The sequence below is a fragment of the Callorhinus ursinus genome, unplaced genomic scaffold (genome assembly GCF_003265705.2).
Source record: "Callorhinus ursinus isolate GAN/ISIS: 27379988/994484 unplaced genomic scaffold, GSC_fseal_2.0 scaffold133, whole genome shotgun sequence".
NCBI lineage: Eukaryota > Metazoa > Chordata > Mammalia > Carnivora > Otariidae > Callorhinus > Callorhinus ursinus.
Window position 1 is genome coordinate 582,129 of NW_027397195.1, and position 12,938 is coordinate 595,066.

At 40.8% G+C, this 12,938-nt stretch overlaps 1 pseudogene; it reads left to right on the top strand.

Annotated features, from left to right (window-relative positions):
- Positions 1 to 894: 894 nt before the first annotated feature.
- LOC112808452 (olfactory receptor 1P1-like) lies at positions 895 to 12,314 on the top strand (annotated as a pseudogene).
- Positions 12,315 to 12,938: the final 624 nt, after the last annotated feature.

A 12,938-nucleotide genomic window follows, 5' to 3' on the forward strand; every position in this document is an offset into this window, starting at 1 on the left:
CCCTCCACTGGTCAAGTTTTGGGGTTTTTTTTCACTTTTTTAAAATTATTATTATGTTATGTTAATCACCATACATTACATCCTTAGTTTTTGATGTAGTGTTCAATGATTCACTGTTTGCATATAATACCCAGTGCTCCATGCGGTCACAGGTGTCTTGGTGCCTCCAGCCAGCCACCCCATGGAGTCAGTTCATATAGTTGGCCTCTCTCCTGATGCCCATGTCCCTGCACTCAGTCTTTACAAGCCGGACCCCCTTCTGGGAGCAGCCCAGACACCCAACACCTTTCATCAATAAAGAACCTCCGTTATACTCATGCCTGGGGGGTCTACCTTCCTTCTTTCTTACTTGATTCTTATATTGTTGGCAGGCACTGGGCTAGGTGCTGGGGAAAACCATGAACAGGGTGGACACAACCGCCTCCCCTCACGGAGCTTACAGACCAGTACAGGAGACATCTTCTAAAAGAAGACACCCAGGGAAGAAAGCAATCACAACAATGAGTGCCCCAAGGAAGAAGTAATCTGAAATAGAGAATAACTGGGGGAGGAATGGGCGCCTTCTCAGATTGGTTGGTCAGGGAAAGTCTCCTTGAGAGACATTCAAGCTGAGACCAGATGGCTGAGAGGGTGCCAGCTCCTCAGGGAGTCAGGGAAAGAGCTTTCCAGAGAGAGGGAACAGCATCTGCAAAGCAAAAAAACCCGTGTTCAAGGACTACAAGAAAGCCAGTGCTGGTACTTTGTCAGCAAAGCTGTAAGGGGCACAAGTTGAGTGGGGGGAGGTACACAGGGGCAGATGAAGCCAGGAAGTCATTATGGCTTTTATTCTAACTGCAACAAGGAGTCATCGAAGCAGTTTCAGCCGGTGGAGCGGAATGGTTCAATTTAGGTTGAATGGCTCACTCTGGTTGCCCTGAGGATAACAGGCTAGAGACAGATAGGAACAGCTGTGACCCAGGTGAGTAGGGACAGTGGACTGCACCAGGATGGGAGTAGGAGAGAGAGGAAAAGAGATGATCTAGCTACCCTTGGAGATGAAATCATGAAGTTCAATAGGGTACTGGACCCTAGAGATATAAGAAAGAATAAACTCTGGGCACCTGGGTGGCTCAGTTGGTTGGGCGTCACACTCTTGGTTTCTGCTCAGGTCATGATCCCAGAGTCTTGGGATCAAACCCCACGTCAAGTTCCCAGCTCAGCGGGGAGTCTGCTTCTCCCTCTCCCTCTGCCCCTCCCCTGCACTTGCTTGCTCACTCACTCTCTCTCAAATAAATAGATCATTAAAAAAAAAGGAAAGAAAGAAAAGGTAAAATCAAGGATGACCTTTTATTTCTGACTTGGAGGACCTAAGGAAGGAGCATACTGAATTAACATAGGGAAGAGTTTGAACTTCTGAGAGGTGAGTAAGGGAGACAGCAAGAAGATATTTAGGTATAAGACCTCTTAGATGGTGGCATAAATTCGGAAGACATTCACATATAAAAGATACCTAGAGCCATAGAGGCATATAATTTGACCCTATAAATCTACTGCTATGGATAGAAGTCCTAATAAATCATCCAAAATGGAATCAGCTTTATAAACAAACATATCCGTCACAATATTATTTATAATTTTTTAAATAAAAAGAGCCTAAATACCTATCAATTAGGAAATGCTTAAGCCCATGATGCTACCTATAACTGGTGAAATATTATGCAACATGTTTCTGGGCATGGGAAATTCCTTATGCGATAAGACAACAAAAGGAAAACTACATGCACACAAAAAATATTAGAAGTAAATATACCAACATATTACATGCAGTCATCTCTGGGTGATGGGATTAGAGGGTGATTTTTACTTAGGTTTGTTTCCCACTAGACCAAGATCTAGGTTTTCTCTGGGTAAGAATCACTCATTCCTCTCAAATTCACAGGGCCCAGCCGAAGACTTGGGGCCTCGAGGACATTACTGGTATTTGCCTATTGGGAGATTATTTGGTTAAGGCTCCATCCAGCAAGATTTGGCTTCCTCCATACTCCTCAGCTCAGATGTTAATTAGTAAGAAACTATGGCCCACAAAGGTTTGCACAAGAAATTTAGGTTTGGGAGTTTTTTGAACAGTGTCTGAGAATGTGGCTCTGAAGCCCCTCAGAGCAGCATGACATTGGATAAAACTGACATACGCTCCTCCTGAAAAATACTTTCTGGTTCCAGGACTTTAAGTTTTTTTTTTTTTTCCAAGGGAGTTATTTCTTTATTCAACAAACAATTTTGAAACAGATAGTTTTCCAGACACTGTGAAAACACTAAGGAAATGACACAAAGATAAAATTCCTAAATCATTGTAACTGATAATAACAGATGAGATCTATTATCTACCTCATAAGAAGCATTGTATTAGGCTCTTTACATATATTAGCTCATTGTATGCTGACAAAAATTGGCAGGACGATTATTATGTCTATTTTAGAGAGAAGAAAACTTAAGATTCAAACATACACAATAAACTTGCTTAACATTTTACAGCTAAAATTTTCCAGGTTTTACAGCTAAACCTCCTCTATGATTCCAAAGCCCATACATTTTCTGCTCTCTCACTACCCCTCTTTTTTTTAATTTTTTATTGTTATGTTAATCACATATATTACATCATTTGTTTTTGATGTAGTGTTCCATGATTCATTGTTTGTTCATAACACCCAGGGCTCCATGCAGAATGTGCCCTCTTTAATACTCATCACCAGGCTAACCCATCCCCCCACCCCATCCCCTCTAGAATCCTCAGTTTGTTTTTCAGAGTCCATCATCTCTCATGGTTCGTCTCCCCCCTGACTTACTCCCCTTCATTCTTCCTCTCCTGCTATCTTCTTCTTCTTCTTTTTTCTTAAAATATGTTGCATTATTTGTTTCAGAAGTACAGATCTGTGATTCAACAGTCTTACACACTTCACAGTGCTCACCATAGCACATACCCTCCCCAATGTCTATCACCCAGCCACCCCATCCCTCCCACCCCCGACCACTCCAGCAACACTCAGTTTGTTCCTGAGATTAAGAATTCCTCATATCAGTGAGGTCATATGATACATGTCTTTCTCCGATTGACTTATTTCACTAAGCATAACACCCTCCAGTTCCAACCACGTCGTTGCAAATGGCAAGATCTCCTTCCTTTTGATGGCTGCATAATATTCCATTGTGTATATATACCACTTCTTCTTTATCCATTCATCTGTCGATGGACATCTTGGCTCTTTCCACAGTTTGGCTATTGTGGACATTGCTGCTATAAACATTGGGGTGCACGTACCCCTTCAGGTCCCTACATTTGTATCTTTGGGGTAAACACCCAGTAGTGCAATTGCTGGATCGAATGGTAGCTCTAATTTCAACTGTTTGAGGAACCTCCATACTGTTTTCCAGAGTGGTTGCACCAGCTTGCATTCCCACCAACAGTGTAGGAGGGTTCCCCTTTCTCTGCATCCCCGCCAACATCTGTCGTTTCCTGATTTGTTACTTTTAGCCATTCTGACGGGTGTGAGGTGGTATCTCATTGAGGTTTTGATTTGGATTTCCCTGATGCCAAGTGATGTTGAGCACTTTTTCATGTGCCTGTTGGCCATTTGGATGTTTTCTTTGGAAAAATGTCTGTTCATGTCTTCTGCCCATTTCCTGATTGGATTATTTGTTCTTTGGGTGTTGAGTTTGATAAGTTCTTTATAGATTTTGGATCCTAGCCCTTTATCGGATATGTCTTTTGCAAATATTTTCTCCCAAACTGTCGGTTGTCTTTTGGTTTTGTGGACTGTTTCTTTTGCTGTGCAAAAGCTTTTTATCTTGATGAAATCCCAATAGTTCCTTTTTGCCCTTGCTTCCCTTGCCTTTGGCGATGTTTCTAGGAAGAAGTTGCTGCGGCTGAGGTCGAAAAGGTTGCTGCCTGTGTTCTCCTGTAGGAGTTTGATGGACTCCTGTCTCACATTCATGAAACTAAATTCATGATTTAGTCATGGTCTTTCAATGATTTGGAGTCTATTTTTGTGTGTGGTGTAAGGAAATGGTCCAGTTTCACTCTTCTGCATGTGGCTGTCCAATTTTCCCAACACCATTTGTTGAAGAGACTGTCTTTTTTCCATTGCCCGTTCTTACCTCCTATGTCAAAGATGAGCAGACGATAGAGCTGAGGGTCCATTTCTGGGCTCTCTACTCTATTCCATTGATCTTTGTGTCTGTTTTTGTGCCAGTACCATATTGTCTTGATGATGACAGTTTTGTAATAGAGCTGGAAGTCCAGCATTCTGATGTCACCAGCTTTGCTTTTCTTTTTCAATATTCTTCTGGCTATTTGGGGTCTCTTCAGGTTCCATTCAAATTTTAGGATTGTTTGTTCCATTTCTTTGAAAAAAGTGGATGGTATTTTGATGGGGATGGCATTGAATGTGTAGAGTGCTCTATGTATCTTTGACATCTTCACAATGTTTGTTCTTCCAATCCATGAGCATGGAACATTTTTCCATTTCTTTGTGTCTTCTTCAATATCTTTCATGAGTATTTTATAGTTTTCTGAGTACAGATCCTTTGCCTCTTTGGTTAGATTTATTCCTTGGTACTTATAGCTTTGGGTGCAATTGTAAATGGGATCGACTCCTTGATTTGTCTCTCTTCTGTCTCCTTGTTGGTGTATAGGAATGCCACTGATTTCTGTGCATTGATTTTATAGCCTGCCACTTTACTGAATTCCTGTATGAGTTCTAGCAGTTTTGGGGTGCAGTCTTTTGGGTTTTCCACATACAGTATCCTATCATCTGCAAAAAGTGAGAGTTTGACTTCCTCTTTGCCGATTTGGATGCCTTTGATTTCTTTTTGTTGCCTGATTCCTGTGACTAAGACTTCTAGTACTATGTTGAATAGCAGTGGTGAGAGTGGACATCCCTGTCGCGTTCCTGACCTTAGGGGAAAAGCTCTCAGCTTTTCCCCATTGAGAATGATATTCGCTGTAGGTTTTTCATAGATGGCTTTTATGATAGTGAGGTATGTACCCTCTATCCTTATACTCTGAAGAGTTTTGATCAAGAAAGGATGCTGTACTTTGTCAAATGCCTTTTCTGCATCTATTGAGAGGATCATATGATTCTTGTTCTTTCTTTTGTCAATATATTGTATCACGTTGATTGATTTGCAGATGTTGAACCAACCTTGCAGCCCAGGGATAAATCCCACTTGGTCATGGTGGATAATCCTTTTAATGTACTGTTGGATCCTATTGGCTAGTATTTTGGTGAGAATTTCTGCATCCATGTTCATCAAGGATATTGGTCTGCAATTCTCCTTTGTGATGGGGTCTTTGACTCTTTTTGGGATCAAGGTAATGGTGGCCTCATAAAATGAATTTGGAAGTTTTCCTTCCATTTCTATTTTTTCGAACAGTTTCAGGAGAATAGGTATTAATTCTTCTTTAAATGTCTGATAGAATTCCCCTGGGAAGCCATCTGGCCCTGGGCTTTTGTTTCTTGGGTGATTTTTGTTGACTGCTTCAATTTCCTTAGTGGTTATAGGTCTGTTCAGGTTTTCTATTTCTTCCTGGTTCAGTTTTGGTAGTTGATACATCTCTAGGAATGCACCCATTTCCTCCAGGTTATCTAATTTGCTGGCATAGAGTTGCTCATAATATGTTCTTAGAATTGTTTGTATTTCTTTGGTGTTGGTTGTGATCTCTCCTCTTTCATTCATGATTTTGTTGATTTGGGTCATTTCTCTTTTCTTTTTGATCAGTCTGCCCAGGGGCTTATCAATCTTGTTAATTCTTTCAAAGAACCAGCTCCTAGTTTCGTGGATCTGTTCTACTTTTCTTTTGGTTTCTAGTTCATTGATTTCTGCTCTGATCTTTATTATTACTCTTCTCCTTCTGGGTTTAGGCTTTCTTTGCTGTTCTTTCTCTAGCTCCTTTAGGTGTAGGGTTAGATTGTGTATTTGAGACCTTTCTTGTTTCTTGAGAAAGGCTTGCATTGCTATATACTTTCCTCTCAGGACTGCCTTTGCTGTATCTCAAAGATTTTGAACAGGTGTGTTTTCATTTTCATTGGTTTCCATGAATTTTTTTAATTCTTCTTTAATTTCCTGGTTGACCCATTCATTCTTTAGTAGGATGCTCTTTAGCCTCCATGTATTTGAGTTCTTTCCGACTTTCCTCTTGTGATTGAGTCCTAGTTTCAAAGCACTCTGGTCTGAAAATATGCAGAGAATAATCCCAATCTTTTGGTACCGATTGAGACCTGATTTGTGACCTAGGATGTGATCTATTCTGGAGAATGTTCCATGGGCACTAGAGAAGAATGTGTATTCCGTTGCTTTGGGATGGAATGTTCTGAATATGTCTGTGAAGTCCATTTGGTCCAGGGTTTCATTTAAAGTCTTTATTTCCTTGTTGATCTTTTGCTTAGATGATCCGTCCATTTTAGTGAGGGGCATGTTAAAGTCCCCCACTAGTATTGTATTGTTGTCAATGTGTTCTTTGCTTTTGTTATTAACTGCCTTATAGAATTGGCTGCTCCCATGTTAGGGGCATCGATATTTCAATTATTTAATCTTCTTGTTGGATAGACCCTTTAAATAGGATATAGTGTCCTTTCTCATCTCTTATTACAGTCTTTGGTTTGAAATCTAATTTATCTGATATAAGGATTGCCACCCCAGCTTTCTTTTGGTGTCCATTAGCATGGTAAATGGTTTTCCACCCCCTCACTTTCAATCTGGGGGTGTCTTTGGGTCTAAAATGAGTCCCTTGCATACAGCATATTGATGGGTCTTGTTTTTTAATCCAATCTGATAGCCTGTGTCTTTTGATTGGGGCATTGAGCCCATTTACGTTCAGGGTAACTATTGAAAGATCGGAATTTAGTGTCATTGTATTGCCTGTAAGGTGACTGTGACTGTATATTGTCTGTGTTCCTCTCTGGTCTATGCTGCTTTTAGTCTCTCTCTTTGCTTAGAAGACCCCTATTAATATTTCTTGTAGGGCTGGTTTCGTGTTTGCAAATTCCTTTAGTATTTGTTTGTCCTGGAAGATTTTTATCTCTCCTTCAATTTTCAATGACAGCCTAGCTGGATATAGTATTCTTGGCTGCATATTTTTGTCGTTTAGTGCACTGAAGATATCATGCCAGTCCTTTCTGGCCTGCCAGGTCTCTTTGGATAGGTCTGTTGCCAATCCTATGTTTCTATCACTATAGGTTACATATCTCTTCTCCCGAGCTGCTTTCAGGATTTTCTCTTTGTCTCTGAGACTCGTAACTTTTACTATTAGATGTCAGGGTTTGGCTTATTTTTTTTTATTTTGAGAGGGGTTTTCTGTGCCTCCTGGATTTTGATGCCTGTTTCCTTTCTCACATTAGGGAAGTTCTCTGCTATAATTTGCTCTAATATACCTTCTGCCCCCCTCTCTCTTTCTTCTTCTTCTGGGATCCCAATAATTCTAATGTTGTTTCATCTTTTGTATCACTTACCTCTCGAATTCTGCCCCTGTGATCCAGTAGTTGTTTATCTCTCTTTTTCTCAGCTTCTTGATTTTCCATCATTTGGTCTTGTATATCACTGATTCTCTCTTCTGCCTCATGTGTCCTAACAGTTAGTGCCCCATTTTTTATTTCACTTCATTAATAGCCTTTTTGATTTCGATCTGGTTAGACTTTAGTTCTTATATTTCTCCAGGAAGGGTTTCTCTACAACTTCCATGCTTTTTTTCAAGCCCAGCTAGTATCTTTAAAGTCATGATTCTGAACTCTAGTTTCACAACGTACTAATGTCCATATAGAGTAGGTCCCTGGCAGATGGTATTACCTCTTCTTCTTTTTGCTGACGTGATTTTTTTCGTCTTGTCATTTAGTCCAGAGGAGAATAGATGAATGAGAGAACACAATGCTAACAGGTTAACAACGTCCCCAGAAAATATACTCTAAACAAATCAGAAAAGACCTGAAACCAGGGAAAAGAAAGGGAAAGAATGTAAAAAGAAAGAGAAAAAAAAAAAAAGAAAAGGATAAAAACAAACAAAAACAGAACAAAACAAAAATGAACAGAATATGATCAAATATGATCAGACTAGTGCACAGATCAGTGACACACACTAGCTTTTGTGTGTATTTTGGTCTGTTAGAAGAAAGTGCCTCCTAAAATTTTAAGGAAAGAAAGACTTATATATGTACAAAATAAGGGTTCATACAATGAAGGGATGGAAGATGACTGTAAAGATGAAAATTATAAAAGATTTTATAAAAGGAATTTTTAAGATATGTTGTTTGAAAAAAAAAAGAAGATTAAAAAAAAAGAAAGGGAGAGATGTGATCGGGCAGGGGACTAGAACAAACCCATACACTAGTTATTTAGGGTACATTTTGATCTGTTAGAAGAAACTGTATTCCAAAGTTTTAAAGAGGGAACAACTTATACAATAAAAAATTAAAAATTAAAAAAAAAATAAATAAAGAGGGAACAACTTATATATATATGCCAAAAATAAGGGTAACTACTATGAAGGGAGGGAATATGAATCAAAAAATGAAAAATGGAAAATTCTTTTTATCAAAAAGGGATTGATAAGATGTTCGTTGAAAAAGGGAAAAAGAAAAATTAAAAAAAAAACAGTTAAAAAAATTAACTTTGGAAAACTAATGAATCATGGTAAAAAAGCCATGAATTCTATGTGTAGTATTCCCCTAGCGCTGGACTTCTCCCGTTCTCTTTGATTGGTAAACTTGGTGTTGGCTTGCCGGCTGTTCGTGCTGATCTTCTGGGGGAGGGGCCTGTTGTCATGGTTCCCAAATGTCTTTGCTGGAGGTGGAATTGCCCCCCCCCTTCCCCTTGTTGTTCTGGACTAAGTAATCTGGTTGGGTTTGCTCTCGGGAGCTTTTGTTCCCTGCAAGTTTTCCGTACAGCTTTGGAGGACGAGAGTGAAAATGGTGGCCTCCCAATCTCCGCCTGGAGGAACTGAGAACTCGGGGCCCCACTCCTCAGTGCGCCCCCAGAGAAAAGCAGTCAGTCACTCCCCTGTCCCCGGTCTCCGGCCGCACTCCATGCTCACCCGGCCTGTGACCGAGGGTTGCTATCTCTGGCACGTGACCCCGTGTGGAGTCTCCAAACCCAGCAGATCCCTGCGGTGTGCTCCTGCACCGCTCCTCCCTGGGGAGGAAGGGGAGTCTCCCCGGATCTGCCGCTTGTTGGGTCCCTGCTGGAGGAGCAGTGGCCTGACTGGGCCGCGGATCACAGTTTATGGCAACCCCGAGCTGAGAGCCCACACCTCGGTTCAGTCTCTGCAGCTGGCTTCCCCGCTCCGATACCTGGGAGCTCTGGCGCACTCAGGCACCCCCGGTCTTTCTGTGACCCCGAGGGTCCTGAGACCACACTGTCCCGCGAGGGTTCCACCCCCCGCTTAGCCACTGGAGCGACGTCCCTCAGCAGAGCCGACTTCTAAAAGTTCTGATTTTGTGCTCTGCTGCTCTATCACTTGCTAGAAACGGCCGACAGAGGCCCCCTCCCCCGCCATCTATCCTCCCGAGTATCGCCTCGGATTCACTTCTCTGCACGTCCTACCTTCTAGTAAGTGGTCACTTCTCTGTTCAGGAGAGTTGTTGCTACTCTCTTCTTCGATCTGTTGAGTTCATAGGTGTTCAGAATGGTTTGATCCCTATTCAGCTGAATTCCTGAGACCAGATGAAATCCAGGTCTCCTACTCCTCTGCCATCTTGCTCCGCCCCCGCTGGTTTTGTTATTAATGTCTACTTTTATTGCAATTTTTTCAGAGATCAGTAGTTGAATTATTATTGTTTTTCGGGATTTTTTGAAATTTTTTCTGTGGCCTTATGTATTTTTTTTTACACTCTCTAGGAACTTGAAAGTAAGTATTTATTACTATTACTAGAACATAGCAATATATATTATATATACCCATTTATGTATACATACATATGTATATATTCATACACATATTCACATGCATATATTCACAAACATATCTTATTATTTTTGTTTCATATTATCTATTCTTACTTTTTTAAAAGTGCTTTTAAGGATAAATTCTTTTTTTTTAAAGTAAACTCTACCTCTCACATGTGGCTTGAACTCATGACCCTGAGATAGAGTCACATGTTCTACTGACTGAGACAGCCGGACACCCTTATTCTTGTCTACATTTAATCACTTGATCTGCCTTGGATGACAGAAGTGTATTTAAGTCTGATGTGTCCTACTTTCCAGACTAATAGCCCTGACCCTCTGTTCTTATACCTGGAGTGACTTCTCTGATTGCTGAATTTTGGGCCTCAGCTTCTCTGTTCTCATCAGGAATCTGATCATTTTCAGGAAAAATTTTGTTCTGTTCTTCCACACTTTATGTTTTATGAAGGCAGGCTGTTCCCCTCTGGAGAGGCCTATGATCGTCCAGCTGAGCCTGTGAAAGGGAAAATAGATTAATTTTGGAGGAGTATTACAAAGCTCATTTAGTGAACACAGCTAATATAAATTCTCCAACCTAGTCTTTTTCAGTAACAAAGATGATTCTTTTTCTCCATCTGACTGACTGACTCTGTGACTAACCCTTAGTTGGTTCCATACATGGGAAAGGGCAGGATTTTCATGTATTGAGGTTAGAGATTATGAGTCCTTCTTTGTCATTACAGATAACTGAAGAAGAGTTATCTTTACATATCATTATTAAATAGCTGATTGCTAAATTGATTTCTGGAGGAATGAATAACCTGAAACTATCTTCAGAATACTGACGTTTGGGCATGATGGGTCAGAAGAGGTAGTCTGGGGTCTGAGAGAGATTTGTCATCAGTTGAATGGGTAGAGAACCTTGAATCAAAATATCATAGGATTTTAACATAGGCAATTATGTCTACCCCGTTAGATTGAAAATTCTCAGGAGGTAAGGATTATCAGTGTCCTATTTACCTGGCACTCTACCAGGTCCAGAGCTGGTGCTTAGTCTCTTTTGAATGAATGAATCAATGAATGAATGAGTGAGTGAATGAATGAACGCTTCTTGACACCCCTGAGAATACAGCTGAAGAAATAGCAATTACAACTAAAGAAATCTGGGACAGAAAGGAGTGTAGAGAAATAAACCAGGAAAGAAATCTACTTTAATTCTCTTAAATTGTATCTCTCCCACTTCCTAGCACATTAGTAAGTTTTAATAAAAATATACAGTGCCCATAGTATGTGATTAATAAAAATACATTAATGTCATTCTTTCTTCTCTAGAGTTCAGAGAATGGCACATTCATCAACGATCTAAAGTATGTTTAGAGAGTTTTTTGTTTTTTTTTGTTTGTTTGTTTAGAGAGTTTTAATGGGTCTCACTGGCGGTCTCTTTCTCAGACTTCCGGGATCGTGGCAGGAGGGAACCAGACCAGCATCTTTGAGTTCCTCCTCTGGGGACTCTCAGAGTGACCAGAGAAGCACCTCTTCCTGGTGTTCCTGTGGATGTACGTGGTCACTGTGGCTGGGAACCTGCTCATTGTCCTCGCACTTGGCACTGATGCACGTCTCCACATGCCCATGTACTTCTTCCTTGCCAGTTTGTCCTGTGCAGACATCCTTTTCACCTCCACCACTGTGCCCAAGGCTTTGGTGAACATCCAGACTCAGGGCAGGTCCATTTCCTACACAGGATGCCTGATTCAGCTCTACTTCTTCTTGACTTTTGGGGACATGGACATCTTTCTCCTGGCCACAATGGCCTATGACCACTATGTGGCCATCTGCTACCTTCCCCACTACAAGATGGTCATGAGCCGCTGGCGCTGCACCCTCCTGGTTACTGCCTGCTGGATCCTTATGAGTCTTGTTGCCGTGACCCACACTTTCCTCATCTTTCGACTTTCCTTTTGCTCTAAGAAGATCATTCCTGACTTCTGTGATCTGGGACCCCTGATGAAGGTGTCTTGATCTGACACTCAGGTCAATGAGCTTGTGCTCCTCTTCTTGGGTGGAGCAGTCATTTTAATCCCCTTTATGCTCATCCTGGTCTCTTATACCCACATTGTTTCAGCCATCCTCAGAATCCCCTCTGCCCAGGGAAGGTGCAAGGCCTTCTCTACCTGTGGGTCACCCTGGCTGTTGTTGCCCTGTTCTTTGGGACAGCGATCAGGGCTTATCTGTGCCCCTCATACTCTTCCTCCAACTCCATAGAAGAGGATACAGTAGCTGCTATCATGTACACAGTGGTAACTCCTCTGCTGAACCCCTTCATTTACAGCCTGTGGAACAAGGACATGAAGTGTGCCCTGGCGAGATTTCTCAGGGGTAAAGTCTTCTTTTCATGGAGCCAGTGACTTCTGTAGTGATGATGCAGGTGTCCTCCATCCCCTCCAGTGAGGAACTTCACAGAAATGTCTACCTCAGGTTTTTCACTTCTGACTCCCACATATGCCTTATCACCACTCCCTTTCCCGAATTGCTTTATGAGTTTGATATTGTTGAGGAAAATCATGCTTTAAAGTTAATATGTTAGGAGTTGCTTATTTACTCATTTATTTCACTTATAACTTTCCACAAGGAAAAATGCCTTTGGCAATGTTTTTAATTCTAAAAGTCTGTGCAGCCTTTAATGCTAGTTCACCAAAATTCAATTAGTGAGGTCATGGAAAGTGGATTAGTGATCAAAATATTAGCAAGTAAGGACAATATTGGATGGCAAAGAGTTTACAACTTTGAGTATACACGTGAATATACTTTATTTTTTCTTACAAAAATAAGAAATTATATAAACACTTATTGCTTCAAGGTTGTGAGTCAAAAATCTTTGCTATTAAAGCTCTCAACAATATGGAATGATCTATGTCATTGTCAGTGAGCAGATTTTTGAACAATTTATAGTGAGAAGATTAAATAAATTTAAATTAAATATTATGGCAACTAGTGTGTAGCTATTCTCTGAACTTCTTCCTTATCTGCTT